This window comes from Pongo abelii, chromosome 7 (genome assembly GCF_028885655.2).
Source record: "Pongo abelii isolate AG06213 chromosome 7, NHGRI_mPonAbe1-v2.0_pri, whole genome shotgun sequence".
Taxonomy (NCBI): Eukaryota; Metazoa; Chordata; class Mammalia; order Primates; family Hominidae; genus Pongo; species Pongo abelii.
Genome location: NC_071992.2, coordinates 126639022 through 126660476, shown reverse-complemented (window position 1 = coordinate 126660476; position 21455 = coordinate 126639022). Strand labels below are relative to the sequence as shown.

At 34.6% G+C, this 21455-nt stretch overlaps 1 pseudogene; it reads right to left on the bottom strand.

Moving 5' to 3' along the window:
• Positions 1–523: 523 nt before the first annotated feature.
• LOC100455664 (ataxin-3-like) lies at positions 524–19344 on the bottom strand (annotated as a pseudogene).
• Positions 19345–21455: the final 2111 nt, after the last annotated feature.

Below are 21455 nucleotides of genomic sequence, written 5' to 3'. Positions count from 1 at the left end.
AATATTTGAAAGATCATTATTTAGTCCTACAACTGATGCATTTTCCCACTTTCTCATTATTTTGTTTGCAAGCCACCTAGAAGTCTTATTTCCTCATATATTTGACACATTACCAAAATGGACCTGTGCTGTTATCCTACAGTATAATGTTGGAATCCTATGCTGTAATCACACAGGATAATATTGGAAAAATAGGAGTATTTAAATTATTCATTTACTTATTTTTTATTTTTTTGAGACAGAGTCTCACTCTGTCACCCAGAGTGGAGTGCAGTGGCATGATCTCAGCTCACTGCAACCTCTGTGCCTGGGGTTCAAGCAATTCTCATGCCTCATTCTCCCGAGTAGCTATTACTTCATGCGTGCACCACCACAACTGGCTAGTTTTTTTGTATTTTTAGTAGAGATGGGGTTTCGCCATGTTGGCCAGGCTGGTCTCGAACTCCTGGCCTCAAGCGATCCTTCCACCTTGGCCTCCCAAAATGCCAGTATTACAGATGCGATCCACCACATCCAGCCTAAATTATTGTTGAATGATATTTTTTCCTTCTGTTTTCAAATTATATCCAACAGTTTCTAAAGACATGGTCACAGCTGCCTGAAACATGGCTTATTCACTCATATCACCTAGATCACTTCCAAATGCTCCTGAACTTGTGGTCAGCCTTTCACATGGATATGAAATTTGTCCTGGTGAATTTACCTGCTGCTGCTGCTGCTGCTGCTTTTCAAACAGGTTTCTCTTCTCTTCCAAAGCTCTTTTGAAGTGAGATTTGTCCCTGAGGTCTATGGAATATCTTGAGATAAATTTCTGGAACTGCCTTGCATATTTAGCTGAATAGCTCTGCAGAGATCTGCTTCTTCATCTTCCAGGTCAATTATTTGGTGACTTAGTCCCAGAGCCCTCTGCAAATCCTCCTCATCATCTAACATTTCTGATTCATCATTTGCCTCCAAAACTCATTCCAGGTCTGTTTTATGGAACCTTTGCTGTTAATTTATCTAAGTCTTCTGCAGTAAGTTTTGGCCCATGAATTTATTGGACCCTAATCATCTGCAGGAGTTGGTTGGCCTCACAATCTGGCAGATCATCCTTAACAAGAAATATAGAATAACATTCCTGTTGTAATTGAGCTGAGAAAAGTGCAAGGTATTTATCTGATGTTAAGTCTGAAACCGTCAAGAAAGTTTTTGAATTAAACTTTGTTTTCCTAACTTTCTAACTGTAAACAAGTATAATTTATAATTGCATATAAATTATCTTGCATTTATAGGGTCGATCCTGAGCCTTTGATACTCTGGACTATTGAACAAGATTAGGTCTAAACCCCAAATTTTCAAGGCATTGCTTATAACTTGAATAGAGAAAAAACAAAAACAAAAGCAAAAAAACTGTCACTTATATTTCCAGGAGGCTGCGGTAATAATGTGTTTCTAGTTTCTTCTCTAAAACTCCTCCTTCTGCCATTCTCATCCTCTGTTCTTCATCTAGCTGATGTACAATTGAAGATAATTCCACAGGGCTAAAATATTCTCCTTATAATAAATCATGCCGGCAATGCTGAGCACAAAGCGAGCCTTCTTGTTTGTCATGAAAGATGGACTCCTTGTTTATTTGTCTAAGAAACTCGATTTTTAACCAGTTATCTTAACTTCAAAAATTGTTTCACTGTTTTCGTTTTCCTACTGTGTGTTTTCTAAAACATCTGTTTACACTAAGATATCTTAATTATGCTTTAATGTTTTTCTTGCCGTGGCATACCAAAATTTCTGTTGGAAAAAAAATGTATCCCACTTTCTTTGGTTAATGGGCTTGATATTTAATTATGTCTGTTGAGTAGTACAAAAATTATATCTTATGTTAAACTGACATCCCAAAGATTCTATGGCAATAGTCCAAAATCATAAGAAGGACTATGGGCTTCTAGTAACGGTTATTAATATAGCTCTTTAATGTTTTTAAGACAACCTTCTAAACAGACTAAATTTTCTATTCCTGTGTAAATTGCTCTAAAAATTATTAATAGCAGCTTAAAACAACAAGCATTTATTATCTCACATAGTTTTTGAGATCAGAAATTCAGTAGTGGTTTATATAGCTGATCCTGATTCAGGATCTTTTATAAGATTTTAGTAAAGCTGTCAGTCAAAGTGCAGTCATCTGAAAGTTGACAGAGACTGACGGATCTGCTTCCAAGGTAGCTCACTTTTATGGTCACTGGCAGAAAGTCCCAGCTGATTATCACATGAGTCTCAACATAAAGCTATGCTCCCTTGCAGCTGACTTCTCCCTGATAAGTCACTTAAAAAAGTGAGATACTAATTCACATACCCACAACAGTGTATAAACATTCCCTTGTCACTACGGCTACACCAACATCTATTGTTTTTTATTTTTTAATAATGCCCAATACCCATAATGGAGTAAGGTGGTAACTCATTGAGGTTTTAATTTTTATTTCCCTTATGATTAGTGATATTGAGCATTTTTTTTCGTATTTGTTGGCCATTTGTATATCTTCTTTTGAGAAATGTCTGTTGTTGTCATTTACCCACTTTTTAATGGGATTATTTGATTTTTTTCTGGTTGATTTGTTTGACTTCCTTGTAGATAGTGGATATTCTTTGTTGGATGTAAAGTTTGTGAAATTTTTTTTTCAAATTCTGTAGACTGTTTATTCAATATTTCTTTTGCTGTGCAGAATCTTTTTAGTTTAATTAGGTCCCATTTATTAGTTTTGGTTTTGTACCCAAAAGAAAAGCAGTCACAATTTTAAAAAGACACCTGCATGCATATGTTTATTGCAGCAGATTTCACAATTGCAAAGATGTGGAATCAACCTAAATGGTCATCAGCCGATGAGTGGATAAAGAAAATGTGGTATATATACAACATGGAAAAATACTCAGTCATAAACAAGAATAAAATAGTGAGTTTTTTTCAGCAACTTGTATGGAACTGGATGCCATTATCATAAGCAAAGTAACTCAGAAATGGAAAATGCAATACTACATGTTCTTACTTAAAAGTCAGAGCTAAGCTATGGATACACAAAGGCATGCAGAGAGGTATAACAGAAATTGGAGACTCAGAATGAGGGAAGGTGTGAGGTGGATGAAGGATGAAAAATCACCTATAAGGTACAATGTACTCTATTCAGGTAATGGATACTCTAAAAGCCCAGGCCTCATCACTATGTAATTCATCCATGTCGCCCAAAACCACTTGTACTCCTATAGCTATTGAAATTACAAAAACAAAAAGAGGGACCCAGATGGAGGTCACAATATATTTTATAACTCAATCACAGAAGCAACATACCATCAATCTGTCATATTCTACTGGCCACATAGATCAACCATAGTACAAGGTGGGAATGGACTGTACAATGGTATCAATACTAGGAGGTGGAGACCAATGGAGGTTATCTCAGAGGCAGGCAGCCACATACATGATCAAGATAAGCCCACATTACTTAGTATTTGAGAACTAGAATACATTTCTTAAAAGCGTCCTTTAATAAGCCCATCAGGGCTCTAGGTGAAAAAATCCGCCTAAAGCCATTTTATAAATAAGCATAGCTTATATTATTCTATGACATTTCCTTTTGGTCACTGCTCAGTTATTTATAGGGCCTCTGTTCCACCTGCTGTTCAAAGCAGCCAGAGGGACTACATAACACTAGTCAACTTGATGAGCTCTAAATATTTAATATATTTCTCTCCATTCCCCAACACGTAAGCCTGAAACTTGAATAGTTATAATGTCGTCCTGGAGACTATAAAATGTGTTTTGAACTAACAACCAATCTTTGAAAAATGTCCTCCCATAAGCAGAATGCAGTAGGAGACAAAGGACAGAAGTTGAATTACACCTAAATACATACTTGGGAAAAAAGTCTATTCTTATCCCCCATGATTTGTGGCTTTGCTCATTTGAAAGTCTGAACTCTGAAGAATGCTTCCAAGATGAGCCACGTTGAGTTAGATGAGATTGCCTCTGGCCAATGTAGCTTTTCATATGATTAAGTCAAAAGGGGATATTTATACTGACTGGGATGATCAATCCTCACCACCCAAATAGGTAAATATTACATAATGGAGGGAAGAATATGTATAGAATTCAGATGACCCCCTACTGCACCCACTAGCACAACAGCACGGAGGCCTAAATGTTACTGTAATCTGTAGAGGCAGGAACACCAAAGTCACAGATATTTCATTAACGTAAGTTTGGATCATACAATTAGGTAGAGAACTCTGTCAGGTTGAGATTGCTGTCTCAAAGCCAGAAGAATTTGAAATGGGTGATAGAGGAGGTAATTTGTAAATTATGTGCCATAAACACAAAAACTAGAGCCTTTATCCATTTTTAAATCTTGGCTAGTGTTTGCACTTATATTTATATTGTAACAAATTTCCTCCTGTAAAAAGCGGTAAGTATTTTCTAGAGAATTCAAACATAGAATTGGATGCAAAAATTACTGAAATTTTAGGCAATTTTCCCTTGAAAATGAAATTTGTTTCAGTTGTACAATAAATATTTGTATTATGTCATATAGGATCTTTTTTTCTAAATAAAAGAAGATTGCATGTATAATTTTGGTTATAGTAGATATTTGCTATTTGTTAATTATCCATCGTGTAAATATCCCTTAAATTGTGAAGGAATCCCTAGTGTGATGGTGGAACTTGGGGCAGGCAGGGCCCCATCCTACATTCACACCCTAATAGCTCATAGACATATAAACTTGGGTTGAGCTTGAATTCACATGTTTCTTTCTTAGGCATTGAATGTTAAGGGAGAGTGAAAGCTATTCAAGAAAATTTGAAGTTATTCAAGTTAAAAGAGTCAAATTTCCAAGAGTAGCATTCCTGAGTGGTGACAGGGCTGTTTCCAGAAACATTAATATTCAGAGTAGCATCTAGCCAGTCTGTTTCAGCAGTCTGTCGTCTACTGGATAGTTACCTTGTTCTTCCTTATTTTTTTTTCAGCCTGGTCCTCCAGATTTATCCTAGGAGCAATTTTATATCATCTAGTAAGCTATTTTCATTTTCATGTTACATTTCTGGTTTTGCTACCGAGTAGTAGAATTTGAAAAATGCTGCTTTGATGTATATAGCAAGTATATACTTGTCCTTGATGGAGCTCCTGAATATAAGATAAAAAAGTCAACAATCTGTTGATGAAAAGAGAAGAGAAAGAGAAGAGAAAGTGGAAATTATCAGTTTACATTGCACCATTTATCAAGTAAATATGGGTTTGGAACATCTATGTCAAATTTATTGCACAATAAAACATAAGAAAGTATTATGGTTGTGTATATCTTTTTGAGTCTATCTTAAACTGTTAGTAGTTTATAGGACAGTTGGTAGAAGTTGGAGCAGCATATAAAATATTGAATATTGCAGTTAGGTAAGTCCTAGGGTTGTGAAATTTGAAAAGGTTTGCTAAGATTCTCTATTAAATCAAGAGCCAACTTTACAGACTCACAGTGACTCAGAAACTTGTATTTACTTATTTATGTGACAGGGAATGAAACACAGCAATGCCAAAAGATCAAACTGAAAAATAGTTTTAATATTTTGTTCAAGAAAGTACAAATAATTTTAATCGCTTCATCTGCTTTTTCTGAATTTTCCTGTTGTACTTGTTTTCTCAATCCATTCTTTTCTTCTTGAGATAGTGTCTCACTCTATCACCCAGGCTGAAGTGCAGTGGAACAATCATAGCTCACTGCAGCCTTCAACTCCTGGACTCCAGCAATCTTTCCACCTCAGCCTCCCTACAAGCTAGGCCTACCTGACTAATTTTTTTTTTTGTTCGTTTTTCTTTTTTTGTAGACACAGGATCTCCCTATGTCACCCAAGCTTGTCTTGAACTCCTGAGTTCAAGTAATCCTCCCATCCTGGCTTCCCAAAATTTGGGGAAGGCACAGGTAGGAGCCACTGTGTTCAGCCTCAATTTTTATTTATAAATATCACATTGTGAGCTCACCTATAAAGTCATTTTTTACTTACATTTTTCCTATGTGATCACATCCAGTTTTTTAGCTTTAAATAACATAAATATTCCAATGCTTCCCAAATCTCTCTCTAAATCTGAGCTTTTCTCTGAACTGCAGATTCATATACACAACTACGTAATATTAGGTGATGGAACCATGTGAAATTGATGACATTTGACTTTTTTGGGCTCACAAAATATTTATATTGTTCAAATTATCCATATCTTTACTTGGGTATTATATAGTAATATCACATTTTACATTTTCAAAACATAGCTCATAATTTCCATCCCCTTAAACTCCTTGTCAAAACTTTTCCTAATCCAGGCTTTTAATCTCAGTAAATGATAAAACATTTTACACATTTGCTCATGATTGAAACCAAGAAGGTTCTTGATTGGTTATTACCTCACATAACTCTAAATTCATTATAGTAATAAGCCCTATTTTTCTACTTCCAACATATCTTATAGCCACTTCTTTCTATCTTTAGGAATAAAATCCAGTTAAAGTCACCATTACTTCTTACATTGGCTATCATTACGGTCTCCTGATTAATTTCCCTGTCTCTACACTTGACCACGTTTAAAGGGGCTATTCTGTTCATAAAAGAGAAGGTATTTTTAAGATGTAATTTATATCATACAATTCCCATACTAAAAATAATTGTCTCCATATCACATTTAGATAATCAATCTTATTTATTTATTTATTACTTTGGGTAATTTTTATTTTGATATAATTTCAAAATTACATAAAAGTTAGAAGAATAGAACAAAGAACATTCATACCTAAGCAAAGGATATACGAATGGTAACTTTTTTAATGTTTCTATCCATTTGTTTTATCACTCCTCTCTGTTATCTCCTCCTCCCAACCTTCTTTCTCCTCTCCCTCCGCCACTACACTGATTGTTTTTGGAGCCATCCGATGGCAAGTTGGAGACATCATGACTCTTGATATGATTCACTAAGAAGGGCACAATATTACCTCCTTGGCATCCCTATGCATAACCTAAATCTAATCATGAGGATACATCAAATAAGCCCAATGAGAGGGGCATTCTGCAAAACATCTGGTCTTTACACTTCAAAAATTCAAGGCTGTGAAAGATAATAAATATTGATTATTTACCATAGCCTATAAAATGCTACATATTCTGAGTCCAGCTGTTTTTCTGACTTCATCCAGCAACACTCTTCCCTTTCTCATTATGATCCAGACACTCCATTGTTTTTTGTTTATATTTTTCTCCTACAACATGCCAAGCTTGCTCCCCTTCCTTAGTATCTTGCTGGAGCACTCTTATCTTAGATCTCTTACCTTAGATTTTCCTACAGTGATCACCTTCTTCTTATTGCTTTTCCAATTCAAATTCTATCTAACCAAAGTAACTGCCTTTAGATAGACTTATATTTCTCTCCCACAGTACTCTGTTTTCTTTACCTCATAAAACTTCACTTGAGGTATAGTATAGTAATTTTACTTTTTATTACCTGGTTTTTTGTATCCTCCCTCCCCTTTATCTTCCAGAATACTAATTATTTTACAATTGGGACTTGCCTACCTTGATTACTATTATAAACATTGCACTATGTTCCAGTCATCTGGTAGTCAATTAATAGATGTGTTGAAAGAATGTAGAAATATATTCCGTAAACTGATAAAATGACATAGACTATATATTCATTTTTAAGAGGTTCATGCACCAAGAAACGTGTAAAGCAATGTATTTTGATAAATTATAAAATACTTCATGAGTATTTTGTCAGAATTTTTAAATATTTAATAATTTGATCTGATTTTTATATGTATGAATTATTCTTTAAGTTACCTTGGGTGCACTTACAAGTCTAGATGAGCTATCACTTAACTACCTTGAAAGAAGAGTTCGGTGTCAATATTTGAGTTACAGTTGGAAAAGACATAGCACATCTTGTTAAATTTTGAAACATGAGTATGACTTCAAAATAATTACCTAGATTCTGGCTACTAAAGGAAGAGGAAATTAAGATGGCAATAATTACTGTGATGTTGTCTTGTATAAATTTAGTTAAACTGGAATTATGTAATTTCAAATTCCCTTTCCTTTAAGGTTCTAGTGTAGTGTTGGCCACAAAATAAATTTATGCAAGATTTAGAAGGTGGAAGTGAAGCAGCAGCAGCCTATGTTTAAACTCAGAAATTTGATGTAAAGTTAGGTATGGTTTCAGATGGCTCACATTGTACAAGTCTGCCAGATTATCTTGTTGGCATGAGGAAGTAGTTGGATCTGCAGCACCTGGTGCTCCCACTAGGTCTCTGTCTTCAGCATCTTCAAGTACTTGGCCAAGTGCTTTTGAAGTTCCATGGTAAATTGCATCAACTCTATTGTAGGTCATGCACATTATCAAAGTTGGAGGCTTCAAAGCAGTAAGAGAAAAATGCATGTTCAAATTTCATTTATTCTTATTGCTTACAGGCCATCTACATGGATTTTTAGTTTAGTTAGTTTTTTTTTTTTTTTTCATCATGCTTTGTAGTGATTTAGCAGCCTGGGACAATGTAAGATACAATTTCTCAATTAAAGACAAGTTGCTGCAACTGTCCCCTCCTTAAATTAAGAGTCATGATGTTTGTTGAGATTTTTAGATTTACTAAGTGACAAATACCTCACTTAGGCTCGCTAATCCAAAACTTTTATCAAGTAACGTGAGAAGCTACTAGTTTGGAGTGTGGCTCCAATCAAGAACAGGCTCTTCAGCAGGTCCAGGTTGCTTGCAAACTGCTCTGCCACTTGGCCATATAACTCAGCAGATCCAATTTTTCTTGACATATCTATGACAACCAGGTATGCTGTACAGAGCACTTGGCAGGCATGTGCAGATAATCATAATGCAACTCTAAAGATTTTAACAAAATTACACCACCCTCTAGGGATAACTATTCTCATTTTAAGAAAAAGATCTGGGCATGTTACAGAGCCTGAGTAGAGACTGAATGCTTGACCATTAACAACAAATTTATCATGTGAACATCATGAAAAGGTTGTTGTCTGACTGACTGAACCATAAAATTAGGTGAGCACAGCAGCACTTCATCATCAAGCAAAATTGTTATGTATGAGACTGAGTTCAAGTAAGTCCTGAAGGCTCAGATAAGGCATCTTAGAAAGTGGTCCACACGTCCATTGTTCATATGCCTGTTAAATTGCTTCCTCACTTTCAATACTTGCTGTGGTTTCTTATGTCCATTAGACCGAAACAAATACTCTAGCTCATTTATAAATGATTCTACATAATATGTTGATACTACCTGAATGTGGAGAGCTACAAAGTTTTAGCCTCATACTGGAAAAACATTTAAAAATAATGATAAAGGAAAATCTGTCCAGTGGACAGAATTTTGAGCAGTACACCTGATTGTTCATTTTACCAAGAAGAAGAAAATGTGAGATGTAATGATCTAAAGTCATTCATGACAAGTGGCAAATTATCTGGTTGGATGATCAGGGATGTGGAAGGAACACAATTGGGAAACTGGTGACAAGGAATTCTGGGAAGAATTATGTAGATAAACTTCCTCTGAATGGGCACAAAATATAATGATATTCGTGTTCCATATGAAGGAAAGCCAAAAAGCATTTCAGCAGATGGCAATCTTAAAACCCATTTGGACAAGTGGAACTGTTCTGTGGATGCAAATCAGTCTCTGCCCAGATATCTCTGTTGTAGCCCAGTGGGCATAGGAACTTAGTGGTTATATCAGCAGGGATGGATGTTATGCTGTGCTCAGTAATATGGGGCTTTGACAGCCAGCTTGATCTGGCTAACTATGGGTGAGTGACCAACATGCCAACAGCAGAGATCAATACTAAGCTCTAATACTGTGCCATTCCCCAGGGGGATACTGGCATGCTGATTACATTGAACAGCTTTCATTGTGAAAAGGGCAGTGCTTTGTCCTCTCTAGAAGAGATACTCTGGTTATTAATTTAACTTTCCTATCCAAAATGCTTTAGTCAAACTCATCATCTATGGACTTATCAAATACATTAATGACCCCCTGCATATTCTTCACATCATTCCTTTTGAACATGGAAGTTATTTTATAACAAACAAGGTTAGGCAATGAGCTCATACTTGTTGACATAACTAGTCTTACCATTTCCCTCACTACACTGAAGCAGGTAGCCTGAGAGCACGATAGGTTAGCTGTTTCTGACTACTTAGTTATGGTACCAGCTGGGCAGCAAACACCTTGCAGACTGAAATAATGCCCTTCATAATACGGTATATGCTTCATATCAGAAACCACTATATAGTTTTTATGTTCTTCTCCTATTCAAAATTAACTGTCCAGAAATCAAAGGGTGAAAATGAGAGTCATTTCTATTAACTCCTGTATTCAATCGTGACATTTTGCTTTTCTTTCTCAAATTCCTAGAATTTGGGGCTCTGCAAAATACAGGTGTTTGTTTCCATAGGATAATATTTTCACCAGAGGACACAACAATGATAAGCTTTTGGAGAAATACACTGCAAACTTTAGAGAACAGAACATGTTAGAATTTGGAGAGGAGGTGAATTATCATTCAAAACAAGAGCGTTAGAAAAGACCTCATAGGCAAAATCATATTTAAACAGAGATTTAAAGTGAGATACAATGCCATGAAGAACTCTGGGAGGTAGACTTTCCCACAGAGGGAACAAAAGCGCAAAGTCCTCAAGACAAGATCATGCTTCACGTGTTCAAGATCGCCCATTCTTAACATTTGTAGGGTCATGGACCAAAGTACAAATAGAGTTTATAAACCATATATTTAAATACTTTAAAACTATAAATCAAGTTAACAAATCATTATAATCTATATTTGACAATTAAACCTTTATAATGACCTGGAATTTGGGACTCTGAAATTCCGCACAGGAGCATATACCATTGTGAGAAGGGCAAGCCCTCAAAGTGGGACACCAGACTGAGGTTCACCTCTTTTCTTTTTCCACCCTAGGCTTTTGTATCACACCACAAAGGGTCACATGTGTTTGTGGGAATTTATTGCATGTCCAATCTCTTATTCACTTCCCAATGAACACAGCCTTTGGCCACTCCGGGCAACCACACTTGTGAAGATGGTCCAGAGAAGAGGCTTGTGTAGGCCCTGGAGGTAGGATTAGAATCTTTCTGATAGGGAATTATGGGATTCCAGGTGTTTGTAGCATATTCTAGAATGGGTATGTGCATTGGTACATTCTCTGTCTCCAAAGACTCCCATTTAGGGGAAGAGTATTGCTACAGGAAGGCCGAGTAGAACCATTTAAAATATCCAGTTCAGAAAAGGAGATCCTTCCTTATCTAATGGCAGTAGCAGTTTGAAGACTATCCATCAGGCCATGTGACTGCAGTAGAGTTGGCAAGAAAGAATGTGCTAGATAAAGTTACAGAGAAGTAGGAGCTAGAACAAAATTGTCAGTGGTTATCAGCCCCAGTTGCCCATTAAAATCACTATGAAAGTACCACTGCTTGGTTACCAACTCCACAAATTCTGATTCAGTTGATCTGGGCTAAGGTTTAGCCATAACAAATTTAAAAATCCCTGGTGACTGAATGTAGAGTCAAATTTGAAAACCACATATATATACACTTTGTTTTTCTCTCTGAGATAGCAGGTTATTGGATAATTTTGATTAGAAGAGTGCCACAAAATTATGCATATTCAAAAGGAAATTAATATAGCAGCGGGATGAAGAAAAGTTTCTAGGGAGTGTAGAGAAGATGTAGTGAGATCAGTTTAGGAGGCTATTGAAACAATACTGGAAAGAGATAATGATGCTTTAGACCAAAATGGAAACACTAATAGAATTCTAGGTGATAATACTGATACAGAAGTCTGAAGTTCAGGATAACCCAATATATATATACTTTTTTAAATAAAATAACTTTGCATCTACAAGATTTTGGAATAGTACAGATTTTAGACAGGTTTATACAGTCTCAGCTTTTCAGCAGTGAAACTTGTACAGAGTTGCAAATAATAATAATCTTTTCACTTATTTATAAATACTCATGATAGCCAAAAAATACTTAAAATGATATGGAAACATGATAAATCTTATTTGTACCTTGCTATTTATACCAGCTCTAGATAAATTCTATGTGCATTATAACACATTAAACACTATTTGAGTTACTAGGTTAAAAAAGTATATATACATACAATAGAGCCTCAAGTGTTCATCATTTTCTAGCTTACAACTCAGAGAAGTTTTATTAAAAATCACTATTAATGTCAAAATTAATGAAGACAGGTTTTTTTGCCAGATGGTAAAAAATTGCATACTTTCCAAAACTATGGTTAAGTTAGTAAAAATGTGATTTTTGAATAAACTGGCTGCGAACCATTATTTAAATACACATTAGAAATATTATTAGCTTTTATTAATTTTATTACAAGAAAAAGTATGGACTTATTCCCTCGAAAAGAGAACTAGGGCAGGTGAGAAAATTTAAGGGGGAATGGTGAGAAGCAATGTTGAGGTATATTATTATTTTAAAATGCAATAACTGAAATTATAAACCTTCAGATCTGTTTCTCTCTGTTACTTGCCTCATGTTAATATTGTTTATGAATATGCTGCAACATGTGCACTGTCAGAACAAAATCTAGAAAAGGCCCTCAATGCCTAAGCATTTCAATTCATGCTTTTACCAATCTATTTTTCATGTTATATTTTTATTGTGTCCTATTAACCCCATTAATAAGGGAGGAATTTCTGCCTTAGGATTATGAAGATGGCTGAACAAATGACTCTTAACACTGGACAGATGAAATGGACAGCAGTTCATTAGTCACTTACACTCACAGTCCAGTGGAGGAGGACAACCCATGCCATATTTGGCAGTTGCATTTGGGAATGGAATGAACAACCAGGTACTGGGGGAGGCAGGCTTTGTAGAATCTAGAGTAGAGCGACTTTTGGTTTCCTTGTGGGGAAGTCCTTGTGTTGTTTGCATAATTCTGAAGGCTAACAGGAAACTGAAACCCACTACTGAGAGATAAGCAGAAAGTATGCCTGTTCTCTGAGATAAGGAAGTTTCTTTGACTAGGTGTCATCTGCAAGAGCAGAGCAGGCAGGAATTTTGCCAATTAGGTCATTTGAGGCCCTCCTCATTTTACCAAATGTCAAGGCAGCACATATTTAATTTTAGACCTCACACCACAAGTTACATGGAACCCCTATATATTATTTATCTGTAATCTTTATCTATCTATCTATCTATCTATCTATCTATCTATCTATCTATCTATCTATCTATCTATCTACCTACCTACCTATCTATGACATTTAGGGAGAGGATGAATCCTCTGTGCCCTCTTCACATCTTCTATAAGAACATGCTCTTGGCAGCTATGTATGGAGCTGAAATGTGGCCAAACTGCCCAAACCAACAGGTAGACCCAAGAACAAGGAATAAATGCCTAATGTTGCGTATGTCTGATTTTGGGGGATGATCATTTAATACTTAACAGAAGCTGAGTAATGTAGTAATCAATACAAAGTATTTTAACATGAATATGTAAATGATTGAAAGAATTCATATTAATAATCTATGGAGTACACATATATGGGTTTCTGACTATGTAGATTTAATTTTTATAAAAACCATTTCTGACTGTGTCTCACTCTGGGTAAGCCACACATTATTACAGTTTCTTTATTGCATCCACCTTTTCTCAGTATACGTGCAGAATTTGAGCAGTAAATTTCAATTATTTGTATATTGCTTTGTAAATAAGTACATAGATGGATAGATGTATAGATAGATAATTGAATGATAAATTATAAGGAATTAGCCCATGTGATCATGAAGGCAGGCAAGTCCCAAGATCTTCAGGATAAGTCAGCAACTTGGAGAATTGATGGTGCCATTCTAGTCCAAAGACTGGCAGCCTGGAGATCCAGGAATAGTCAATATTTCAGTTCTAGTGTGAAAAAAACAAGTGTTCCAGTTCAAAGCCCATCAGGCAAGAAGAGTTCTCTTTTAGTTGAATGGTGGGAGGCAGGGATTGGCCTTTCTCTTCTATTTAGGCCTCCAACCAATCAAATCAGACTCACCAATATTAAGGGGACAATCTGCTTTACTCAGTATATTCATTTAAATGTTAATCTTATCCAAAAACAAACACAGAAAAACCCAGAGTAATATTTGACCAAATATCTGTGTACTCTGTGACCTAGTCAAATTGACACATAAAATTAACCACCACATTATGTAACCCAAACCTATCTGGAACAATGTTATCACCTTGATATGAGAATAAGGGAAGGTTAGTGTACAATTCAACTGTAGGCAGAAGGCAGATAAAACGATAATCACATACCTGTGGAAGTACCTGTATCACAGAAAGGTTAATATCCAGCAGGCTAGAGGTAGAACTTAGAATTGACTAATTCAAACTGTGCTAGAGTTAGTTTTTGTCTCATGTTCAATAATTAATTTTCACCAAATTGTATAAGAAACTGATACAAGAAATTGTTTTTGGTGTTACAAAAAACTAATTTTTCTTCAATAACCTTTTTTTGCATCTGTTAAATCAATTGACTCTAAATAATATGTCACTGGGAAAAAAGTCCACAAGTAAGACGTCATAAAAATATTGAATTATTAAATGGTAGAAAAATAGGCTAAATTAATTTACTTAATTTTTAGAGGCAGGGTCCCTAAGTATTTAAGTAGTTTAATAAACTCCTTTCCTCTCTCCCAGGCTGGAGTGCAGTGGTGCTATCATAGCTTACTGCTACCTCAAACTCCTGGTATCAAGCAATCCTCCTACCTCAGCCTCCCAAATACCTTGGACTACAGGCATGCACCACTACAACTGGCTAATCAAAAAAAAAAAAAAATTAACAGGCAGGCTTTTGCTGTGCTGCCGCAGCTGGCCTCGGGCTCCTGGCTTCAAGGGATTCTCCTGCCTATACCTCCCAAAGCACTGAGATTTACAGGTCTGAATTTAAATATAGTTTTATTCAACTAGATAGTCTCATCTTAAATATTTTTCTTGACAATAGTATGACCAAATTATCAGTATAATAATATCACATTATTTTCCAAGAGATTTGACATTTTTATCAAATTAACTATTGCAATGAAAATTAATGAATAAATTTTCAAGTGTTTGAAAATATATATTTGGTCAAAAGGAACATATTATGCATACACAATAATATCAATATCTAAAAAAGGCTCTGTGAAATATTATGGCACATAGAATTCAAACCTACAAAACTGGCATAAGCAAATATTTATTTTATAACTTACTTTATAATTTTAACTGTTAAAAGTAGGCATACATATACATTATTGTGATTATGCAACAAAATAGTAAATGTATGGAAAAAGTTGAAAAATGTGAAAATACATTAGTGAAAATATTAGGAATAAGTATTTCTGGATTCTGGGATTATGGCAATTTGTATTCTTATCTTTTTTGTTTATTTTAATTTATTGAAAATTAACTTTCACAAATACTAGTATTTGTGATAATATTATCAATAGATAGCAAATCTTTTTCCTTCTGATTGGTTGTTTAGCATGTATTTGTTTCCTAAGTTTTGTAGTTAATTCCAATAATATTTTTGTGGATCTATCATGTGTCACAAGTGCACAATCATTCTGATCACAATTATGGAAATCTAATATTTTCATTTCTAATACATTACTTTTATAATACATTCATCTGATAGTTATTATTTCTGTTTCATTGATTAAATCATACCGGAAAAATAATTATCCTTATATGCTGTTGTCAATATGGTTCTCTTCTTCCTCACCTAACATTGGAAAACATTGCAAAAATAAAATTATAGATTTAAGGAAAGATTTTGAAAGCAACTATAATGGAAATTTTCAAAAATATAGTAAAAAGAAGAAAAGTATAATAAAGGCTGTGAATGCATCAGCAGCTTCAACAAGTAATTATCAACAAATGACTGTTTTATTTCATTTGCATCCACAGTTATGTTACTCATAGAGAATTATTTCTGGGAAAACTCAGATTTTTATCCATACATCCAAAAATAATTAATCAAAGATGTATTTCTTAAGAAAGGCATCCTTTTAATAGGAGAGCCCTAATGTTTACTACCTGTTTGTAGATGAGAACAATCCAATAATACCATCAACTACACAGTCAAATTTAAAGTTTTCTAATTTTCTAATAGTTTTAAATAGTTGATTCATTTGAGGAAATATCCAAGTATGTTACTATATTATGGTTTTATTTCCTTAAAGCATCTCATAATTAATATATCTCCTTCAATTCTTTTTTCATTATCATGAAGAACATAATAAATGCATTTTTGGAGTAGAATAAAGTCCAACATTCTATTACTTTGTGTCAAGCCACTGAAATTGCTTATTATATTTTCATTTACTTTACATTTTTTTTAAAAGTTCAACTCATATTTTAAATATAGAAAGTATATGTGCAGATTTGCTGCATGGGAATATTGCATGATGCTGAGGTTTGCAGTACAAATCCCATCACCAAGATAGTTAGCACACTACCTGATGGGTAGTTTTTTAACCTACCCCCTCCCTTCACCCTCTAGTTGTCTCTATTGTTTCTGTATTTATGTATAAATATATGTTTGTTCAATGCCTAGCTCCCATTTACAAGTGAGACTATGAAGTATTGGATTTTTCTGTTCCTGTGTCAATTTACTTAGGATAATGGCCTACAACTCCATTCATGTTGCTGCAAAGGATATTATTTTATTCTTTTTGATGGCTTCATAGCATCCCATGGTATGTATGTATCACAGTTCCTTTATCCAATCTACTATTGATAGGTACCTGGAGTGATTCCAAATGTCTGAAATTGTGAATAGTGCATCAACGAACATATGAGTGCATGTCTTTTTGGTAGAATAACATATTTTCTTTTGGATATGTCTACAGTAATGGGATTGCTTGGTCAAATGGTTGTCCTGTCTTAATTTTTTTGAAAAAAGTCCAGACTGCTTTCCACAGTGGCTGGACTAATTTGCATTCCAAACAACAGTGTATAAGCATTCCCTTTTCTCTGCAGCCTCACTAGCACCTGCTGTTTTTTGACTATTTAGTAATAGCCTTTCTGACTGGTATGAGATAGTATCTCACTGTGGTTTTGATTTGAATTTCTCTGATAACTGGTGATGCTGAACATTTTTTATATGTTTCTTGCCCACTTTTATGTTCCCTTTTGAAAAGTTTTGTGCATTTTATTAATAAGGTTGTTTATTTTTTGCTTGTTGATTTGTTTAAGTTTCCTATAGATTCTGGATATTAGGCCTTTGTCAGCTGCATAGTTTGCAAGTATCTTCTTTCTTCCGTTCTGTAGGTTGTCTATGTGCTCTGTTGATATTTTCTTTTACTGTGCAGATGCTCTGTAGTTTAATTAGATCCCAGTTGTCTTTGTTTGACTTTAATGTCATAATCTTATAATGCAATAGCTATAGAACAGAAACATACTATATTCAGAATTTAGTAAGATAAAATATGTTTTATAAACTACTTTCTTAGATTTACTCTCATATATCATAAGTGTTTTCAACACAAACATACATGAAAAGAAAACATTTAACAAAGTTATGGTATCTGAATAATGAATATCTTTTATTTCATAAGGGAAATAGCTGTGGTCACTAAGTAAACAATATATTATTGTTATGGTATATACACTAATGTTAATAAAGAAGAATGGTCTGACCATTTCTTCAACTCTAGTTGGAGAAAAATCATAGCAACATGGTCTCATTTCTTGTTTGCTACTGAAAGCAAAATAACTGTGTTTTGATTAATAATTATCTCTAAAATTTTAAGTGTATACAAATGAGGTGAAACGCAATGGGATAGAGATGCACAGCATGTCTAATTGAGAAAACTGCATGATCAACAACATTGTGTTATACCAAGAGACAGATGAAAATCAGTTTAGCAGAAAATTGGCCTATGACTGATTAACAAAACAAAGATAAATAAAACTAAAATATTAGCTGACAATATTTCATGTAACAGCAGGAACATAAAATGTTCATGTTTCTAAGTCTGAAAAGTACAAAAAGATGATGAACATAGAAGTAATAGTAGTAATAAATTGTCAAAGCATCATAGTAAAATTATGAATTTTCTAATTCAAGGGTGAAAACTCATCAGAAGAAATAAAAATGTGCAGTTCTTTAGTGGAAAATGCTTTTCAAAAATATTTCATGATACCAGCTCAGGTCATGACTCTTAGCTTATCTTGTTTAGTCTGTCAAAAACTGGTGACTAAGAATCTAAGTGCTGATAAATGTAGAAAAAAGAAAAAAGAAAGTGCTTATTTTGTTTTATTTGATTTGATTTGATTTGATTTTGAGATGGAGTTTCCCTCTTGTTGCCGAGGCTGGAGTGCAATGGTGCGATCTCAGCTCCCTGCAACCTCCACCTCCTGGCTTCAGGAGATTCTTCTGCCTCAGCCTCCCGAGTAGCTGGAATTACAGGCATGCGCCACCACACCCAGCTAATTTTGTATTGTTAGTAGAGACAGGCTTTCACCATGTTGGTCAGGCTGGTCTCAAACTCCTGACCTCAGGTGATCTACCAACCTCGGCCTTCCAAAGTGCTGGGACAGGCGTGAGCTCCCACACCCGGCCAAAAGTGCTTTTCACTTACACCCTAACTGTAAACCTGTTTTTTAGTTGTTGGTGTTTATGTTTTAGGTGCATTTAAACATATATATTTTAAATGATATCAGTAGATAAATCAGTATACATACTGTGCAATACTCATTAATCAGTTGTAATCAGGACATCTGATGTATTTTATGGTTTAAAACCAGAATTTCTTTGATACAAAAAAAAAAAAAAGCACTCAAATTTTGACATAATGAAGTATGGTTTATTTTATAGCTAAGGAAGCTGATATTTGAAGAGAATAACCTGCTTGTACAAATAAGTATATATGACCCAGAGAGTTTGCCACAGATCATACTCATTATTCTTTTTGATCAAGAACAAGACTGTTCAAAAAACATTATGCTAGGCTTCATTACATCATGTGTTTTAGTGTTTGTCTTATTTTAGGTTTTGATTTTAACCAGCAGAATTTAATTTTATCACTTTGTATTACACATATACACATTCCTTCTGAGAACTTTGAACATGAGATTAAGCCACCTTGGCTTGACTCTGGTCCTACCTGGTTCCCTCTGCTGCTGGTGGCATATGCCAAGGTCTTCATCTTCAACATTATTTGTTACTCTGTAACTCTTCTTGCTTCTTCTTTTGGCTCCAGTGACATGTTCTCTGCGTTTTCCTAATTCATCCTCACTCATGCATATTTTTCTTGGTTATATCCTATTCCTTTTCTCTATTTTTAAAACTAAAAGTGATCAAATCCTCTTTTATATCAACATTTACTGGTGATGCCTAATTTTTCCCACCTCAAACCTCATCTTTCCTCCAACCTTAGAAATAGCACTGTCATTTACCAGGTTGTACAACATCTTGAAATCTACCTTGACTCCTTGATTTTCTCCAGCCCATTTTCATTTGTCAAATATAGGATTTTATTTTTGAAGCATATCCATTCTGACAGATTCCTTCATTGCTGTTGTTATAATATATTCTCTTTTTCTCCTAACTTTCTAATTGCCCATTTTTAATCTTCCAGCAAAGATCCATCTCTCTTTTGTCTCTATATTATTTTGTGCTTCTAGAAGTGCTGTTATTTTGTCATTCAAATAACTGTGTTCTGATAATTCCTGAATCTATACCTCCAAGCCAAAACACTGTTCACATAAAATCTGTGTAGCCGGTCTCATTTCTGGAATGTCTTCTTGAATACCTCATATATATCTAATAATGATACAATATGTAAAATTATTGAGTGCTTATTATGTACCTGGCCCTAATCTGAATGTTTCACTCTATTTTTTCTTTGAACAATCACAGTAACCCTATGCTTTTGTTTCTATTGATATCCGTACTTGATTATGGAAAGCTTAAATAACACACCTAAAATTCACAGTAAGTGACAGCACTGGATTGTTAAACCCACATAATCTAGTCCCACAGAAAACACCTACACAGCAGACCCACTTAAATATGCAGAAAAAGCAATTCATTATTTCCCTTTTCTCAATCTATTTAGTCTCAATAACTCAAGAACTACTAAAGATAGTAAGACTATCTTTATACTGGATTTAGCTCCAAAGCTGGGGCATATTCTGCTCCATCCTATTCTCCTATATGGCCTCTCGATCCTACACATATCTACTAAATCACGATGTGTTGTCAATTCTAAAGCCTATTTATCATTTAAATTTGTTCAGTTTTCTCTATCTCCTTTGCTTATCCAAATTCCGACAACTATCACCTTTCAAAACAGTCACAGCTTCTCAAAACATCCTGTTGCCATCAAGGTAGGCTACCTCATTTCTTTTCTACACTGTAGCCTACACAATTTTAATAAAATATTCCCATGTCCTCTTGAGCTTTAAATATTTCAATTGATGTGTCTTTTAGTTAAATTACAAAAGTAGTAAATGTAACTTACAAGGTCCTTATGATCTGGCTCATTCTTCCTGAAGCACTTGATCCTTTCACTTAGTTTGGTTAATATTTACTGGTATACAAATCTGTATGGAAGTTGCTGTCATCAGGTGATGTCCTTAACCCTCTCCCTACCACCCAAATCATGGGTAGGTAGCCAAACCTTGCTCTTCTAGCACCTCATAATCTCCTCTACACTTACCCTGCTTGACCAAAAGTGATAGTTTATTTTCTATGACTCTCACTGGAATTCAAGCTCAATGTGGGAAGGGCAGTGTCAGTTTTGTTCATCACTGAATAAAAATCTCTGCCAATTTTTATATTGTGTTCTAGGAACTCATTAAACATTGCTTGAGTAAATGAATTAATACATTATTAAATTATATTCATTTGTATCCTAATTTTTTATATATCATTACTTTCAATTAAAACTTTAAGTTATTACACATACACAACTAACTAATATGTTTCCCTGGTGCTAATATCTTACAAACTCAAATTATTGTCCTTTCTAGATATAGCTTTTAATTTATGACCTAATGGTTTAGGAATGGTGTACATTTGTATTGAATGTCTTCCTCAATACAAGTTTGCTTTGTATATATTTTAAAAAGTCTTAAGCGAGATCACTTAATGTAGGCATTTAAATATTGCACTGTAAATGGCATGTTAAATAATCACCCAATGAGTGAATGTTGCTTGTCTTTTATTTTACACCTCTTCTGTGAGCTGTTTATGAAATCCAACAGAGAGGGGGTTTAGTGACTGTACATCACTAACTTTCCACACAGCCTTGTCAGTTCAATTTTTCATCTTTCTATTTTCATCTTCTTTCATCTCAGTAAAATTGCTATGGGCTACTGATCTTGAATCAAATTTATCTGAAATTCAA